Source organism: Phoca vitulina, unplaced genomic scaffold (genome assembly GCF_004348235.1).
Source record: "Phoca vitulina isolate PV1807 unplaced genomic scaffold, GSC_HSeal_1.0 scaffold18, whole genome shotgun sequence".
NCBI lineage: Eukaryota > Metazoa > Chordata > Mammalia > Carnivora > Phocidae > Phoca > Phoca vitulina.
In genome coordinates, this window is record NW_022589721.1 from 22,888,642 (window position 1) to 22,908,559 (window position 19,918).

Consider the following 19,918-nt stretch of genomic DNA (forward strand, 5'->3'; position numbering starts at 1 on the left):
CAAAAAAGGAGAGTATCTTCAGTTTTAGGGTCAGATGACTAGGGAGGCAAAAAATTAAGCTAATCTTTGCAATGCAAAGAAGCACCAAAGATTATTATAAGCTCATAAGCCTAGAAAATCAAAAGCAGGAATATAAAGAATGAGAAGAAATTCTGAGAAAAATCCCCTTGTACTCCCCTACTGGTCTTAGAGCTCTTTCTGGAAAAGTTAAGAGTCTATGGAGTACCTAGATTTGAGAAAACAGCAAGCATGTTATTCTTCTGAATTGGAATTTCTAGTGAATCAAAAAAGGAAACCATAATAGGTTGAAGGGTAGGATCTCAAAGTTTGGAAAACAAGGAAGAAGCTTGTTCTCAGAGATGCTTAATTCCAATATTTTTTTTTATGCTTCACTGACTTTCCTTACAGTATAATAAGAAAGATGTAGCATTTGGTAGCAAATAGCTGCAAGCTTGATTACCAGCTTTGCCTGTTACTTCATATGTTATGTTGATCTAATTCCTTAATGCGTGAAATGGGAATAAAAATACTTATCTCATAAACTGGTTGAGAGAATTCTAATGAAATAGTTTACCTGAAATCCAAATGCTAACAGAGATGTGACAAGCAGTCTCTAAGACAATACCCCACCTGCTGGTGTTCATACTCTTGTATAGTCCTCTCCCTTGGTTGTGGAATGGTTTGGCAACTTGTTTTAATCAATAGAATGTGACAAAGGCATGGGATAGCATTTCCTTGACTAGGTTACATAAAATTATGATTTCTATTTTGCTAACAGACTCTCTCCTTTGATGACCTTGATGAAGCAAGCTACCAAATGGAGAGGTCCATGTGGCAAAAAACAAAGACAAACTCCTCCCAAAAGCCCACAGGGAACTTAGGCCATTAATGTAACAACATGCGAGGAATTGAATTCTGCCAATAACTGAGGAGCTTGGAAGAAGATCTCGTCTTCCCTGGTTAAGCCTTCAGATGAGACCCAGCCCTGGCCAACACTTTGACTGTAACCTGTGATAACTAATATTGTATGTCCACTTGGCAAGGCTATGGTGCCTACTTCTTTAGTCAAACACCAGTCTAAAGGTTTTTTGTGTGGGCAATTTTTAGATGGGATTAACATTAAAATTGGTAGACTCTGAGTAAAGATTAACATTTAAAAGAATAGAATTTGAATAAAGCATATTACTCTCCATAATGTGGGTGGGCCTCATTCAGTCAAAGGCCTTAACTGAGCAAAGACTAAGGTCCCCCAAAGAAAATGGAATTCTTCACAAGACTGTAAGATAGAAACCTTGTTTGATTTTGCAGTCTATTGTCCTATTAAATTTGGATTCAAGACTGCAACTCTTGCATGAATTTCCAGCCTGCCAGATTTCAGACTTGCCAGCCTTCACAATTGCGTGAGACAAGTCCTTAGCATAAATCCCTCTCTCCCTCCCTCCCCATTTCACTCTAAATAGAGAGGCCTTGAGGCAGAGGACCCAGCTAAGTTTGCCTGTATTCCTGACCCATAAAAATGATTAAATAATAAATATGTATTGTTTTAAACCTCTGTGTTTGTGGTCATTTGTTATACAGAAACTGTGTATTGAGAGATTTTTTTTAAATTTTTTTATTGTTATGTTAATCCCCATACATTACATCATTAGTTTTAGATGTAGTGTTCCATGATTCATTGTTTGTGTATAACACCCAGTGCTCCATGCAGAACGTGCCCTCCTATTGAGAGATTTTTAAATCTTGATTCACAATACATATCCCTGTCCAATGGGAAATCCTGTGCCTTGCCCAAGCTTTGTGTGACTTCTGGGTTGTGGCATATTTACATTCTCCTACTTGCTATTGACTATGAGTTCTGGTTTCCATCAAACTCTGCTCATGCTCATTTCATCTCTATTCTACCTGTTTCGAACTAAGTAAATATGAAAACACACCTTTCTTTGGTATACTCTCAAAATCATTCATACTAGGTATTAGTGTGCATCTTTATAGAAATTTTTGGGAATATAATGGCTTATATTACAGCAATTTAAACAATATAATTTTAGCAATCAGACATTTTAATCTATATTTTTAAATAACATCTTCATGTTGTTCTGCCATCTTGAATTTCTTTTTGGCCACTTTTCTCTGTGGGGTCCAAATTCCTGTGAGGTTATTTAGGACCTTTATTTCCCTTTCTCTCAGCACTAAATTCATGCTCATCTATCTTGCAGAGTTTGATCAGTTTTGAGGCCTTTATCTTGCCCATCCAAAGTGATCCATCAAGGTATTTCCTTAAACAAAGAGTTTCATTCCTAAGAGAAACTCTAACTTCAGTAGTTAAAATAGTTTCTTTACTTTGCTACACATGTAAAGCTCCCGGAAGAGTCACACAGAGAAAGCAAATATTTGACAGATATTAGTGTTCTTTTCTTTTTTCTCTCTCTTACTATTAATTTGCTACTTCCCAGGGATTTATGATGCAGATGAGGCCAGATCTATGTTGTTAGGAACCTGGTGCCTCATAAGGCTTAGCAACATGGAGAAGGTTATCTAAAGCAGTGTTTTCAAACTGTGTATCATAAAGGATCAGCTCTTTTATTTTTAAAGAAAATGTCCAATACATTGTAGTTGATGGATACTTTTGCAAAAGCCAATAAAAATAAATGTTAGACTAAGGATCTCGAGCTTTGTCCTCTGAACTTTGAGAAGCCATTGAAAAGTTTTCATCTGAAGAAAAACACAATCGACCAGAGCTTTAGAGAAACCATTCTGGCAGTAGAATGAAAGATGCATGATATATCTTGAGGTCTCTGGGGAGCTAGATGGTGGTCCGGGATGGAGAGGAAGAGAAGGTAGAGTTGAGTGATACTTAGAAGGTATACCTGGCAGGATTCATTCTCATTGAAGGAAGGAAGGATGGATGATTGAAAGAAACCATTGAGGGCAGAGGGTAGGATTCTAGCCATGACACCTGAGGTGAACTTGCCCTAACTTTCTCTTCAGTTGCTGCTAGAGCCTCCTAACCAGTCTCCCTGCCTTTGTTCCTAACCCTTACCGACAACTTTTTTGTACTCCAGACATAATTCTGATTACATTGTTATCCTATTTAAAATCTTCAGTGCTCTCCACTGCCTTCAAGAAAAAAAAAAAAAACACTTACATGACTTACAAGACCTTATGGCAATGTCCGCTTGTTTCTCTAGCCTTACTACATCCCACAGTTTCCTCATCAAATGGGAAAATATTTAAAAATATTTTTAAAAACTGATGCCAGGACTTCCTAAAAAACTGCACACCCCCATCAATCTCTGCTGCTTCTCCAAACTCCATTTTAAAAGACAGTGAAAAAAATTTTTAAGGCATAAATTCACAAAGACAAAGGGAGGAGAGGCAACAACAGTATTAGCAAGAAGATATAGCAATGATATTCTGCAGTACTGATAACCAAGCTAGAAATACAGAGATCCTAAAAGCAAGCTGTTTGGTACCATGGAACTCCAGAAAGTTTCAGAGGTTCGAAAGATCAGATACTTCTGAAAGTGGTCTCACAATGATTTCCTAGGGGCACTGGGTGGCTCAGTCAGTTAAGCATCTGCCTTCAACTCAGGTCATGATCTCAGGGTTCTGGGATCGAGTCCCGTGTCGGGCTCCCTGCTCAGTGAGGAGTCTGCTTCTCCCTCTCCTTTTACCCCTCCCCCTCCCCCTGCTCGTGTTCTCTCTCTATCTATCTCAAATAAATAAAATCTTAAAAAAAAAAAAAGAATGATTGACTAAAAACTGTATAAGAAAAAGCCAGACCTGTACTTACCTTCTCCTCTCTCACACACTAGGCAATATCCCCTCTCCTAGCTCACAGAAGAATGGAGGTTTAGTCTCTGGAGAGGCTGAGCCAGAAGGACAGCTCTAAGCTGATGTTAGAGAATGAAACAGAAAACAAATTTATATATCTTACAATGATATTCTCTTCCTTAATGAAGTAACAAATCAGTGGGGAACAGGCCTTAACCTTCAAGGAAGAATTGATGAATTCCTGTATGGGGTATCTGACCAGCCAAAGAGAAAAGAAGTACAAATAATGACATGTGGGAAGCCCTCAACACAATGAACAATGCACATCTTCCTATAGGAAGCCCATCAGTTGACAAGGCTGACCTATGCACAGTGAGTTTAAAGCAGCTTTTAATTTTTGATACATATGTATGAACAAATAGAAATGGAAAGATAATAAGACATTTGAAAATCAATCAATATTATTTACCATATTAGCAGAATAAAGGAGAAAAACCAGATCTCAGGAAATTAAAAAGGACCATTCATGAACAAATTCTCTGAAAGCTACATGCACAAAAAAAATCCTACAGATTATATACTATGGTGCTACTGAATGCTTCTCTGGAAGAATGGGAATAAGAGAAGGATGTCCACTCCCATCACTTCTATTCAACCACAAACAAGATGCTAGTCATTGCAGTGCATGTAAAAGAAACAAATTACACATAGACTGAAAAGAAAAAAATAAACAATTCTTATTCACAGATGTTATGTACATAAAAAATTCTAAGGACTCTACAAAAAGCTTTATGAACTAATAACTGAGTTTATTAAGGTTATACAACAAAAAATCAATATACAAAAAGCAATGGCATATTTATAGTAGTAATAAATAATTGGGAAAAAATCTTAAATATTTTACAATAGCATCAAAAAGCATGAAATACTTAGGAATAAGTTTTACAAAATATATGCAATACCTGTATACTAAAAGCTATAAAACAGTGCCAGGAAAACAAAAAAGAAAGTAAATGGAGCATAGCTATACCATGCCCATGGATTGGAATACTTAATATTGTCAAGATGTCAATTCTTTTTTTTTTTTTAAGATTTATTTATTTGTTAGACAGAGAGAGAGAGCACAAGCAGGCAGAGCGGCAGGCAGAGAGAGAGGGAGAAGCAGGCTCCCTGCTGAGCAGGGAGCCCGATGTCGGGCTTGATCCCAGGACCCTGGGATTATGACCTGAGCTGAAGGCAGACACTTAACCGACTGAGCCACCCAAGTGCCCCAAGATGTCAATTCTTTTCAAGTTGACATATAGACTCAATGTAACTCCAGTAAAAATCCAGCAGGCTATTTTTATATAAGACTTGACAAGCATTTTTAAAAATTAATATTGAAAATCAAAGTACCTAAAATATCTAAAACAATTTTTAAAAAGAGCAACATTAGAAGACTTACCTGTTTTAATCACTCTAAAGATTCAGTAATCAAGAACAGTATGGTATTGGTATAAGGATAGACATATACATCAATAGAACAAAATAGAAAATACAGAGACAGACTCTCACACATACAGTAAATTGGTTTTACAAAATCACCCAGGTAAGTAAATATGGGAAATATAATCCTTTCAACACATTGTAGTAGAAAAACTAGATAGCTGTAGAAAAAAAAATACTTGGCTTGTACCTCATACTATACATAAAAATTAGCTCAAAATGGGTCATAGACTTTCAAGCAAACTAAAATTATAAAACTTACAATGTAAAACATAGGAGAAAACATTCACAAACTTGGAATAAGCTAAGCTTTCTTGGACCTGACCCCAAAATAACTAACCGCAAAGGAAAAATAAGTAATAAATTGGATTTCATTAGAATTACAAATGCCTGTCCTTTGAAAGAAACCATTAAGGAACTGAAAAAATAAACCACTGTCTGGGGGAAATTTTTCCCAGTGCCTATATCTAATGAAAAATTTGTATCAAAAATATATAAAAAACTCTTACAACTCAATTATAAAAAGTCTAACTACCCAAAGTACTTCAATAAACAATATATGGACATAGGAATGATCAATAAGCATATCCAAAAATGCTCAGCCTTGCTAGTCATCAGGGAAATGGAAGTTAAAATCCCAATGAGGTATCACTAAACATCCACTTGAAAGGCTGGAATTAAAAGACTGACAATATTAAGTATTGGCGAAAATGTGGAGCAGCTAAAATTCTAGGAATATGAAATAGTACCACTATTCTAAAATCACTTTGGCAGTTTCTCATAAAGTAAAACATATACTTAAATATGACCTAACTATTCCATTTCTAGGTATTTACCTAAGAGAAATAAAAACATGTATTCACACAAAGCCTTGTTCATGAGTGTTTATAGCAGCTTTATTATAATAGCCTTAACTGGGAACAACACGAATGTCATCAGTATATGAATACATAAATCAACTGTGGTATATCCTTACAATAAAAATTGTTTAACAGTAGAAAGGGATAATGAGTAATACACATAAACAATCTGGATAAATCTCAAAAACATCATGCTGAGTGAAAGAAACAAGACACAAGAAAACATACTGTATGAGTCCATTTATATGAAATTCTAGAATAGGCAAAACTAATCTATAATAATGGAAGAGTGCTTACCTGGGGCCAATAATAGAAGAGAGTTGATTGCAAAGGGGAATGAGGGAATTTCTAGAGATGATGTAAATGTTCTGTATTTTGGTTGGAGTGGTTTCATGGATATATATATATATTGGTCAAAACTCATTGAATTGTATACTCAAAATGTGAATTATATCTTGATAAAATTTATTTTTATCTTTTTTTTAAAGGAAGGACATTATGAAAGAAAAAATTCAGGAAAATTTGCCAGGCATGCAGGATATGTGTTTCCAGATACTTAGTAGGTACCAATTAATATTTTTAATTTGTTTGATTACGTAAGATATATGCAATGCCTTTAGCACATGGTACATGAAAGATGCTTAATTAACTGTTTACAGAACAAATGTCTGGATGGGTCCATTAATCCTTAATGTCCATTAATTCCCACTTGTCATGAGTTTATAGATGCTTAAACTGAGAAAAGGGAATTAATAAAAAGCTTATAAAAGTGCAATCTCCCTTTCTTCTAAGGAAGCATGTCTCTTGGCCTTAGAGCAAAGGCTGGGTAGAGGAACCCACTGGAAATTCTAGTGCAGTTGCCCAGGCATCAAATTAAGCTACTATACAAAGAGGGGGCCCCAAGGCTCAAAGAGGAGAAAATGCAGGTAGTTAACAAGGTAAAATCTGGTTAACAGTATGGGACTAAAGAACAGAAAGAGCCTACTTAATGCAAAGCAACTTCCTGAAAGGACACTCAGAGTTTGGTCAAATGCCCTAGAAGGCTGATGTCGGTGATCTGAATCACAGATAGGAGAGAGGCCTGGGCCTGAGTCATGTTAACAGCTCCATCCTCTTTTGAAGACCTGAAAGAGCCTTCGAAAACTTCCTGCTCAACTACTATTTAATAATTGAGGAAATAAAGGCCCAGAGAAAGGAAATGACCTACCCGTTGGTGCATAGGCATGGTCCCCAGACCGCCTACATTTTTATTACCTTTCATGCCCAAAGAGCACAAAGAGAAAACCTTTCAAATCAAGCCAGTGAATTTGCATTTTGCCTGCCATTCTATATGGTTGTATTTCCTTGTTCAGTGCAAATGAAAATCAAACAATTTCAGAGCGACATCCGTAAGGTCTGAAAACAGGCAGTTTCTGATCGGCTCAGTTTATGCCGGGAATCCTTTTGACTTTTCTCCTCTATGAACTGAATTGTGGCTCCTCTGGAGGAATGAGGGCATGAATCCTGGGGCTAAATATAAAAAGGAAACTGTTCAGTGCCTCAGGCAATTTCACCCAGCCTCTGGCCCCCCAGGTTGCTGCAGTGACATTTTGTTCATCAAAGGGTGGTGTCTCCTGGCACTGAGCTGAGCCTGAATTGGCTTGAGCTGGTTTCCAGCCGATACTAGTGGCAGCCATGGTTTTTAGTGTCTCAATCTACTCCAGTTATTGAACTACGTTCTTGTTTTGTGCTTGTAGGTGTCATCTAACTGTTTATAGGATGTTGCTGTAATTCAAACCTAAGTCTTGTATTTTGCAACAAATGTTATATTGTTATTTATAACCTCCAATAAACATGCTCACTTCCTCATACACCCTATCTTACCACACATCTAGTAGGTGCTATAGGCGGCTGAGGGCCTCCTCAGATAGTAATTGCATCCTTTCCCTAACTTGCACTAAGCACTACCCAAGTGATCCTTTGAGGACTAATACTTTCAGCTCTTTGGTATAAATGTAAGCACTGGATATTGCTACAATAGATGACTGTTAAGGCACCATGGGAAAGTAAAAAATAGCTCTGTGCTAAGAATCGGGAGGTGTCTGAAGGAGGTTGGGATAGGCGACAGATGATCCACAGGGTCAGATGGGAAAAGAACAAAGCACCTGTCAGTCTTTTCAGGCTGCTATAACAAAATAGCACAGATTGGGTAGTTTATAAATATCAGATATTTATTTCTTACACTTCTGGAGGCTGGATGTCTGAGATCAGAGTACCAATCTTACAGGATTTCTTTTTCCTTTGGTGCCCACAGTTCTTGGTCACGCCACTTCGAAGAATGAAGAGGTAGACCGGCCAGAGTAGTGGGGCAGCAAAGCAAGGTTTACTGAGTGATAGTAAAGTTTATTGAATGATCGAGTACAAAGCTCCCAAAGAGGGAGGGGACCCGAGAGGGTTGCCACCAGAGTTTCTAAGTCTAGGGGTTTTTATGAGCTTGTTGGTGGGCTGTTTTCATCTGATTAACTCTCCCTGTGCCTGTCCTCCAATCAGGTTTTTGTCATCTATCTATCATATGGGAAAAAGTGGAAGGCTTCTTCCAGGGTGGTATAAAATCCTTTTAAGGGTGGTTTCCTCCTCAGGTGGGGGCCCCTTATCCCTGCCTGCCTTTCTTCCAGCTATCCTTCATCACCAGCATGGTCAAGTGAGAGCCCTCTTCTGGGTTACAGATACTAGGTTGTATCTTCTCATTGCAGAAGGGGCAGGGAGCTGCCTTTGTCTCTTTTATAAGAACACTAATCCCATTATGAGGGCTCCACCATCCTGACCTAAGTACTTCCCAAAGGCCCCACCTCCTAAGACTATCATATTGGGCGTTAGGATTTCAATATATGAATGGGGAGGGGGAAAGCACAAACATTAAGACCATAGCAGCAACCATTGTTTATTGAGTACTGGTTATATGTTTGACACTTATTATGTTCAATTATAAACTTTAAGCAACATAAGGATAGCTTTGATCTGTTTTATTTACTTTTTATACTGATGCCCATCACAGTAAATGACACATCTTAGTTGTGCAACAAACAATTTTAAAATGAATGAATGAATGAATGTAATATTTTACATTTTATTTTTCAGATTGGGAAATTAGGCTTAAAAATGTTAAATAACTTGATCAAAATCATACAGCTGTTGTGCAGAAAATCTTAGGATCAAATTATGAATGGTCTCTTTGATTCCAAAGTGTATACCCTTCACTACACCATGGGCTTTTTAGTCAACCAATGGATAATTACTTAGGTCCTAGTTCAGGGGAAGTTTGGTAAAACTGAATTGCAATGCAAGGAGCAGAATTAATCTTAGTTATGTTTTATAAAAAGTTGACTCAAGCAGCCCTTTGAGAGGACTTTGTGAGCAGTTGTGGAAGGAGGCTATAAGCTAGGCAGGAGGTAATAATGTATTGGGCTAGGTGCTTATGTTGCGCACAGAGAATAGATAACTCAGACGAGTTGTGAGGTCAATCAGGAAGACTTACTAATGAACTACAGGTAGGGAAGAAGAGAGGGACCTGGTATTATTTCAGGCTTTTGGCTTCAAACACTGAATGAATGGTGGTACCATTCTGAGTTGTGAAAGTCTGAGAGAAGAACAGTTTTACAAGGTAGAGAATCAAGAGTTTTGTTTTGAACATGTAATCTTTGATATGCATGTTAGATAACGTTAGGTAGAGATGTGGAGTGGGCTGCTAGATACATGAGACTAGAATTCCGGAAAGAGGTGAGACTAGGAGATGTACATTTAGGAGTCTTTGACATTTATAGAGTGTTTATGCTCTGGGACCCTAACTGTAAATGCCTCTTCAGAAAACTGCTACATGGTAGTTAGACAACCACAACATATTTGACAAGAACACTCAAAGTGTTCTCAAAGTATGCCCTCAAAGTGACTCGGTCTGATGACTGCTTCCCAGGTTTGGCAGCAGGGTTGAAAGCAAAAACAGTCTTTACTGAGAATTCCTTCTGGCACAATATCAGATTTAAAAAATAGCAGAGTAGACTCAGCTACAGACTTAAGCAGACCAAGAGTAGACTCAACCACTACAAGGCTTAGAGAAATTACAATGAGCTTTTGGGTTAGTCAAAACATAATAATCATATCAAAAGTTCAGATATGTGCAGGCTGGATATGATGACTTTCTTTTCTTTCTTTCTTTCTTTCTTTCTTTCTTTCTTTCTTTCTTTCTTTCTTTGTTCTTTCTTCTATCCCAGAAAAGAAAACAAACGTCAACACGCCACACCCTGGAGATTTGATGTATTGAAGCTTCTGAGCTCCAGCATTCAGTCCCACTGGAGAATTAACTGTATCATGCTGCAGTGATTCATCTACTGTCTGCCTTCCCCATATACTCTGGGCTCCTTGAGGCTAGAAATAAATCCCTCTTTACCATATCTCCAGCCTTTTAAAGTCTCTGGAGAATTATATGGACTCAGTCAGTGTGAGCTGATGAACCCAATGAGTACTTGAGAAGGTTAATGTTCAAAATATCTAATAGGAAAATATGATGCAAAATAAAAATAATTATTCTATGAAATTATATTTCTAGTTACAGCAATGAGTCCTCATATTAGTAACTTTATGAGATATATTGACCCCTATTTTACTTGCCACCAATTTTTACCTCAGTTCCCTTTCTATAAGAACAAAGGATTTTATATGTACCACATAAGCTCATAGTGTTTAGTTTCTTCAAATCTAAATGCATGGAGCCCTGCCCTCAGGCTAACCATTTGGACAAGTCAGCCAGTAGCTGTGACTAAATCTGGCCCTTCCTCTTGACCTCTTTCTTTAGAGTCCAAAAGCAGAAGAGAACATTCTCTCTCCCAGATCAGGGATTACCTTATTTTATTCCCAGGTAATTGACATGTCACTCAAGAGAAAGCCCCAATAGATTAAGGTAATTTTCTAGACATACAAATAAGTGAGGTCAACAAATAACTTCAAAAATTATAAGAAAAAATTTCCAAAGTGCCCTATATCTTCACCTTTAGTTCATATATTTTTAATTTAGACCACTCATAAATATCTATTTGCTGTAGGCTTATTTATTATTTTGCCTGGCCTTCAATCAAATGTGAACTTCATGAGGCCATAAACCTATCAGAGACCAATCAGACCTATGTAATAGACCTGTCCACCATTGTACACTCAGAGCCTAGCACATATTTGTTGAATGTATGAATTATCTCTAGTTTTTCTAACAATCTTAAAGGTTGGATGGTATTATCTTGTTTTTCAGGGGACAACTGAGTTTTGGAGAAGTGACATCTTTAAAGTAGTGAAACTGAGATATAATTTTAAATTCTATACTTTTTTATGCCAGTGCACCCGTTTAAACATATTGTACCACTTTGTCAAAGCTTGGTGACTATTCAGTGTTTGCAATTTTCTATACCTCTGACTGGTTTCCTAAGGTGATTAACCATACAACCTTAAAAAAAAAAAAAAAAGGCACGCTTACTCTTTTAAGGTACAAGACTTCAGGGACTGAAGAGGAAACTCAAGCAACTGGTAGAAAGATGGTGGGAGATATAAAAAAGAGATATTGAAACAAGGAATATTGGAAGAAAAACAGTAGGATAAATGACTACAGATAACTAACCAGCAGACAGATATGCAATTTCTTGACATTTATAGCTAGTTTTTCTTGATTCGTAAAGCAGTCTCTAAAAAGAGATTCTAGGCATATATTCCTGTAGCATTTTAGTCATAGACAAGAATGATTTTTAAAAGGAAGATGTTAAATATTAAGACACATTTCTTTTTTTTTAATTTTTATTGTTAGGTTAATCACCATACATTACATCATTAGTTTTTGATGTAGTGTTCCATGATTCATTGTTTGTGCATAACACCCAGTGCTCCATGCAGAACGTGCCCTCTTTAATACCCATCACCAGGCTAACCCATCCCCCCACCCCCCCTCCCCTCTAGAACCCTCAGTTTGTTTTTCAGAGTCCATCGTCTCTCATGGTTTGTCTCCCCCTCTGATTTCCCCCCTTCATTCTTCCGCTCCTGCTATCTTCTTCTTCTTCTTTTTTTTTCTTAACATATATTGCATTATTTGTTTCAGAGGTACAGATCTGTGGTTCAACAGTCTTGCACAATTCACAGCGCTCACCATAGCACCTACCCTCCCCAATGTCTATCACCCAGCCACCCCATCCCTCCCACCCCACCCCCCACTTGAGCAACCCTCAATTTGTTTCCTGAGATTAAGAATTCCTCATATCAGTGAGGTCATATGATACATGTCTTTCTCTGATTGACTTATTTCGCTCAGCATAACACCCTCCAGTTCCATCCATGTCATTGCAAATGGCAAGATCTCATTCCTTTTTATGGCTGCATAATATTCCATTGTATATATATACCACATCTTCTTTATCCATTCATCTAAGACACGTTTCTAATGGAGGTATGTTCCAAAAACAAAATTGGGAGACATGTCTTTTATTCAAGTTTGTCAAGACTATTGGTGTTGCGATACTACGATCAGTGCACATCTACACTGAAGGCAGGAGCTTGCTCAAATGCGCACTCTAGAATATATATCATTTGCAACATGATTATAAAGACACCCTTTTTAGTGTCTTGGTTGTTGGATCAGGGAAAGCAAACCAAGATACAAATAAATATGCTGAATATGAAAAAACCATATTATAGAAATTAAGTCTATGCCTATTAAGAACCTAAAATTTCAACAAATTGAAAGCAGATTGTATATGAACCAAGTAATGTGATGGTGCTGAAGAAGGGGATTTTTCTGAAAAGAGTAGACTAATGTTTTCTTATAACTATATAATTTAAAGCCAAGATGCAGATGGTGCATTTTGTTTTTATTTACTGTCGGCAGACAGGTTGGTGTATTTGTTCAAAATTAAGAAATGTTGGAACGTCTGGCTAAAAGATGACTTTACCATTTGGCCATTCTCCTGAAACACATTTAAGTTTTATGGTCTTTGAGGTTTAAAATTCTTTGATTTCCTTTAGGGGGCCTGGGTGGCTGAATCAGTTAAACGGCCCACTCTTGATTTCAGTTCACGTCATGATCTCAGGGTCCTGGGATAGAGCCCGGCATCAGACTCCGTGCTCAGCAGGGAGTCTGCTTGCGGATTCTCTCTCTCCCTCTTCCTCTGCCCCCTCCCCAAAACAAATAAATCTTTAAAAAAATTCTTTGATATTGTGATTTGGGATCTTGTAGTTGGTGGAAAAGCTTCTACTGAGTTCAAAAGGGAAATCAAATCTGGTAGACATTAAAACAAAATGTGAGGTGGTAACTAATGACACTTCCATTCTCCTTTTCTCCTCATTAACCAAGAACATCAAGGTCCTGATTTCACCGTGAAAGGTATGGGCAGGAAGTAATTGTGGAAGGAAGATAGAAAAATATGGATATTCCTCACTACATAGGAGGAGTGAAGGGAACACATCCATACCCAGAGATATCTCCCTAACAAGAAGGGTCCCCTAGAGCTATATTGGATCAGGAGGCAAGTTGGACATGAAAAGTGAAAGAAGTAATTCTGAGGATCTAAACACCTAAAATAAAATTCATTTTTGTTGATGTGAATGTTTAGATATTGTTCTATGAATTCAAGTGTGAGTGGGTTTTTAATTGGTCAAAATTCACTGCCAGGTCGGTAAGATAGACTTTTTCTCTTCAATAAAGAGATGTTACAAAGCCTTTTGCATTATGTGTAGACATAGTTAATAAATCATTGTAAGTCTATTTAAAAGAAGGGCTTAAATGCATACAAGTAAGGAGATTAGTTGGTTACTTTAGTAATAAACCAGGAGATAAATGATGGTGTCCTTCCTTAAGGGAGTGGCATTATAGGTGGAAATGAATAGCTGGATTTAAGATCTAATGAGGAGCTAGTATAAATGGAATCCATCTATGGAGGATGAAGAAAAAGGAGGAATCAAGGATGGAAAGGAGGCATTTGGTTTAGGCACTGAAATGGAACAAGGTAGATGAAATGAATGGAATGCCATTTGCTGAGACAAGAAAGAAGAGGAAGAGGGGGAGGATAGGATGTTTGGGAATTGCAAAAGATAAAGAGACGAATTAACCAGATCTTATGGACATGTCTTTATTGAGTGGCACCTCTTTCAAAAATAGAGAAATAGCCTGCATGTGGTATATACTTCAATTATCCTTAGAAACCTGCCTTTCTGTTTCTCATCATTGACATTAAATTTGGATTGAAAAGGAAGGAATGTCAGAAACATTTTTAAGTCTTTAAATTGTGAAGAACTATATTATATCCTGCAACCTCTATTATCTCACGATATTATCATACTAAAACTACAAGGTGAGTAGTCATATCCTCATATTAAAGATGATAGGGAAAACCTTACTCTCTTTTTAGGTTATACAGTTTGCTGGCATTTGAGGTACTAACACATGAAAGAGTAATGAGACTTGTGGTATTTTATTCAAGGGGGTTCCTCCAAAACAAATGAGTTCAAATTTTGGGTAGGCAGCTTAGGCATAATATGAAAGAACAATATTTAATAGTTAGAGCTACCTAAAAATGGTTTTGGTTTTCAGGGAATCACAAGAAAAGGTGAATAACATCTCCTAAGGTTTTTATAGGTAAAGAACCTTCCTTCATGGGGAGGAAGATAGGATTAGATTATCTCTGGATCCAGACAGAATATTCTAGTAGTCATACCTAATTCCTTCACGTATTTACTATGTGAGGGAAACTTCACATATTTACTATGGCGGGAAACTTTCCACAAATTATTTTATTAACCCTCTGAAAATCCCATTTGTATTATTATTATTATCTTCATTTTGTACTTAAGGAAACCCAGGCACAGGTAAGCAAGGCAAATTGTTCAAATTGTCACATAGCTCTTAGTGTTGGAGGCAGAAATTCAACTGAGTTTGCCTTATCAGAAGAGTTTCTCAGCCTTGACACTATCAAAGTTTTAATTTGGAGAATTCCTTGCTGTGGGAGCTGCCTGGTGCATTGTAGGATATTTAATATCATCCCTGACCTTTACCTACCAAATGCCAGTAGCACCTCCTTCCCCAAGCCGTGACAACTAAAAATGCCCTAGACACTGCCAACTGTTCCTTGGGGGCAAAATTGCCCCAAGTTGATTGAGAACCACTAACTTACCGAAATATTGTTGTGCCTCGGTCCAATGCTATCACTTCTGCTCCTTATACCCGACCATAGACCTCTATAAATTCCATGCTGTTCATGTAGAATTTTCTTCTCCTTTTTACTAAACATTTCTTTCTGTGATATAAAAAGCTTGCACTAGTTCTATAATTTGGAATCCTTTTAATTCATTCTTCAAGAAATTAGGAAGCTCTCCATATCATAGAAAAATGAGTTGAAAAGAAGGGACTCGGGGCGCCTGGGTGGCTCAGCCGTTAAGCGTCTGCCTTCGGCTCAGGTCATGATCTCAGGGTCCTGGGATCGAGCCCCGCATCGGGCTCCCTGCTCCGCGGGAAGCCTGCTTCTCCCTCTCCCACTCCCCCTGCTTGTGTTCCCTCTCTCGCTGTGTCTCTGTCAAATAAATAAATAAAATCTTTAAAAAAAAAAAAAAAAAAAAAAAAAAAAAAAAGAAAAGAAGGGACTCTACAAATTACTGTTGTTATTATTGTTGCTGATCATTATTCATTAACTTATCCTATTGTCATTTTTGTTCTAATGTAGACATGACCAGACAGGACTTAATTTCACAGTAATGGCACCATTGTCAGCATGATTTGGGCTCATTGGGGATCAGCATAGTTCTGGGCTTGGCTGTTCATTTGAAGGCTGCGGCACATCACACCAGGAATAAACTGCTCTCCTTGTCTACCCACATTTGGCTGCAAAATTTTTGTTCCATTATCAGTTAATGTCTGCCTTTGTCCAGATAGCTATCTAGTACAATATTTGAACTATTTTAATCTCATAAAAATTAATAAAAGAGCCAAAATATTAGCTGAGAGTGATGGGGTAATACTATGGAATGAAAAATATAATTTGTTAAACAGTCAATTTAAGACAATTTCATTTACGCAACTATCTAACAATATGAAATGATGGGATGCTGATGCTGGTGTTAACTTCTGTTTTCTCCTGAAAAAAAAAACAGTTTGTAAAATGTTTGACCAAGGCAGGTTAAAGGGAATTTTTCTGGTCATTTATTAAATCTGCTTTTTGGGGAGGAGGCGGTGGGAGGACTGAATTCCAAGACAACTACTTATGGTCTTTTGAAACACAATTTATAGACATCTTTTTTATGAATGAAGATTGGAGTTGAGTAAGCTTCAAGGGACATTAAATTGGGGAAATCAGACCACATAGTGTCAAAAGCTTATTGCTAACAATTTTCCACACTGGGCTATGTCTTTCTCAATAGGAAGTCTCATAAACTCTTAGGCTCAAAGTGGTCCCACCATGGTCTGGGAGGTGACTCCCCAGCATGCACGCATTGGTGATCAAAACCTACTCCACACTGGCTGTGGCAAGTTGTCCTGAGCTCTGCCCCCAAAGCTGTAGCAGCACCAATCAGTTTTTTTTTCTCCATTCAATACATGCCCTCTTTAATACGCATCACCAGGTGAACCCATTCCCCTACCCCCTCCCCTCTAGAACCCTCAGTTTGTTTCTCAGAGTCCATAGTCTCTCATGGTTCGTCTCCCCCTCCGATTTCCCCCTCTTCATTTTTTCCCTTCCTACTATCTTCTTCTTTTTTTTTTTTTAACATATAATGTATTATTTGTTTCAGAGGTACAGGTCTGTGATTATTCAAACATCCTCATGATTTTCAAACACTAATCCAACATTCATTAAGGGCCTATGATGTACTGAGCATTCTTCTAAGAGCTGAGAAGTTATAGATCAATATTCTATAGTCCCTGACTTCAAAGGGCATTCAGTCTGATGGGAGAAACAGAAAGGAAACAAACAACCAAAGTCATTTGCCCAATGGGATGGTGGAGGTAAGGGTGGAATGCTGAGGGGCCCAGAGGAGGACGGTCTTTCACAAACTGTGAGAAGATGCTCTGGGAAGTTTGGAGGAGTCTGAGCAGAGTCTAGAGGATGAATGGGATTTGGATAAAGAAGGGAAGGCAGATAATCCCAAAGGGAGTAACAAGTAAAGGTCCAGAGTATAATGAGAACATGGTGCAGTGAGAGAACCATGAGCAACACTGGATTAAAGAATGGTGGTCGTTGGGGAGGTGACTGGGAAAAAGCCAGGTCATGAATTTGCTCTGTATAACTTCACCCTTGGTTCTCAGCATTTAGAAGAAGAGTTCTCAACATTGGCTGAATATTCAAATCATCTGGGGACCTTTAAAACATAACTGATATCTGTCCCCATCCCACCGCCAATTTTTTTATTTAATTAGCCTGGAGTGAAGCATGGATATCCCAGAAAATAAATTCACACGTTCCAAAATGGCAGAGTACTAGCTACCTAAGCTATGAGAAGCAGAGCATCTCTGTCATTTTCTCTCTCTCTTTCTCTCTCTCTCTCACTATCAAAAGGCAACTTTGGGTATAGGAATTCTATAGCTGGAAACCACTGTGGGCTTCAAAACATTGTTGAAATTTGTAAAAGGAAAGAAATGAAGAGCTATACCACATACAGACAGGAAAGTTTAATAACATTCAATCATTTAGTCAGTTCAGTTAGCAAATAACTAAAGAGAGCCTCTGCGGCCTGGTCACTCTTCTAGGCTCTGAAGATACAGCAGTAAGCAAAATAACCAAAATCCTTCATCTCAGGTAAGAAAAATAAGAAGAAATATAAAGAAGAAAAATAAAGAAGGAATAAGGGGAAAGATAGTGACTAGGGAAGTATTTCAGACAAGAATATCAGAAATGGCTTGGAAGGAGATGAATTTAGGTAGAGACTTAGTGAGGTGAAGGAGACATTTATGAGAACATAAGGGAAAAGACAACTCCTGGCACAACACATTCAAGAAAGAACAAGGAGCTAATGTGATTGTATAGAGTGAACAAGGGAATAGTAGGAGGAGATAAGGTTGGCCATATGATGAATGACCTTGTAGGTCATGATAAGGGATGGATTTTATTCTAAGCATGATGGGAAGATGAAAAACAGGTTAAAATTTTAATTGGACTACTTAATTTATTGTATAAAGAACAGACTAGACTTTATCAGATAAGAGTGGAAAAAGAAAGGCCGGTTAGAAAAACTATTGCTTTTAGTTTTAAAAGGCAAAAGACAATGGGTTGTAGAGTGCACTAGAAGGTAGCATAGGAGGTGGAGAGGAAAGATCAGTCTTGGGTTATACTTAATGGTAGAGACAACAGGTTTAGCTATTTTATAATGAATTTGAAAATAATATAGGAGGACATTTATCAGTATGGAGATGTGGATGAAGAGTTTGGTTTGGGAAAAATTAATATTTAATCCTTGGAAGACATCCAAGTGAAGATGCCACTTTGGAAGTTGGATATTTAAGTGTGAATTCAGGGGAAGATCAGGGCTGGAAGAACAAATTTGAGAGTTATCAATTTACAGCTATTGTTTAAAAATCATGAACCCTAATCAAGAGGAGGTCTGTAAACTGAGCTCTGGAATCCTTGACTGCTTAGAGATTGAAGCTCTAAACTCCAGTGTGACAGTATTTGGAGGTGGGGCATTTGGGGAGGTAATTAGGTTTAGATGAAGTCATGAGGGTGGGACTTCTGTGATGACATTAGTGTCCTTATAAGAAGAAGAAGAAACCAGAGCATTCTCTCTCCTCCCCACCACATGAAGATACAGGGAGAAGGCAGCCTTCTGCAAGCCAGAAAGAAGGCCCTCACCAAAAAGTTAATTTGCTGGATTCTTGGTCTTGGACCTCCCAGCCTTTAGAACTGTGAGAAGAAAAAAAAATGTTTGTTGCTTAAGTCATCCAATCTATGTTATTTCATTGTCACAGCCCAGACAGCCTAAGACACTAAGGTCTCTTGTCATGGGGTGAATGTCATGTTCTGTTTCCAGAGTATGGTCCAGAGTACGGACAGAGTTTTAATCTCACCAACATAGGGTTTTGCCATCTAAGTCCTATAACAGACAGAATAATAGCCCCACAAAGATGTCTTGTCCTAATCCTAGGAAATTGTGATTATGTTATGTTACATGACAAAGGTGAAATTAAGGTTGCAGATGGAATTAAAATGATCAATCCAGTGACCTGGAGATGGAGATTATTGTGAATTATCCAAGTGGGCAATGTCATCACAAGGGTCTTTATCATTGGGAGGGTCAGAGCCATGTGATATGAGAGGGGTTTACTTAGCCACTGCTGACTCTGAAGATGGAAGGGGCAGGAGTACAGGAACTCAGGCAGACTCCCAAAGCTGGAAAGGCAAGAAAACTGATTCTCCCATAGAACCTTCAAAAGGAAATGCAGCCCTGCGAACACCTGGATTTCAGCCTGTTAGATCCACTTTTTTTTTCTGATGTGTAGAACTGTAAGATATTGAATTTGTGTTGTCTTAAGGCACTAAATTTGTGGTAATTTGTTCCAGTAGCAATAGGGAACTAATGTAAGTACCCTGGAAAAAGAGAGGCAAACATGTGATTATAATCATGGAACATAGAATAAATGGTATATGGAGGGACATGGGACCAGGAGGGGACCGATGACAGAAAGGAGTGATAGGTAGGATCCCACTTACCATGAACTAGAGTCCTCAGTGAGGTGAAAGTGTTTCTGGAAAAGTGGCACCAGAAGGAGCTGAAAAGACAGGAGGTGCTGGTCAGAGAAGGAGAGGCTTGAAGCT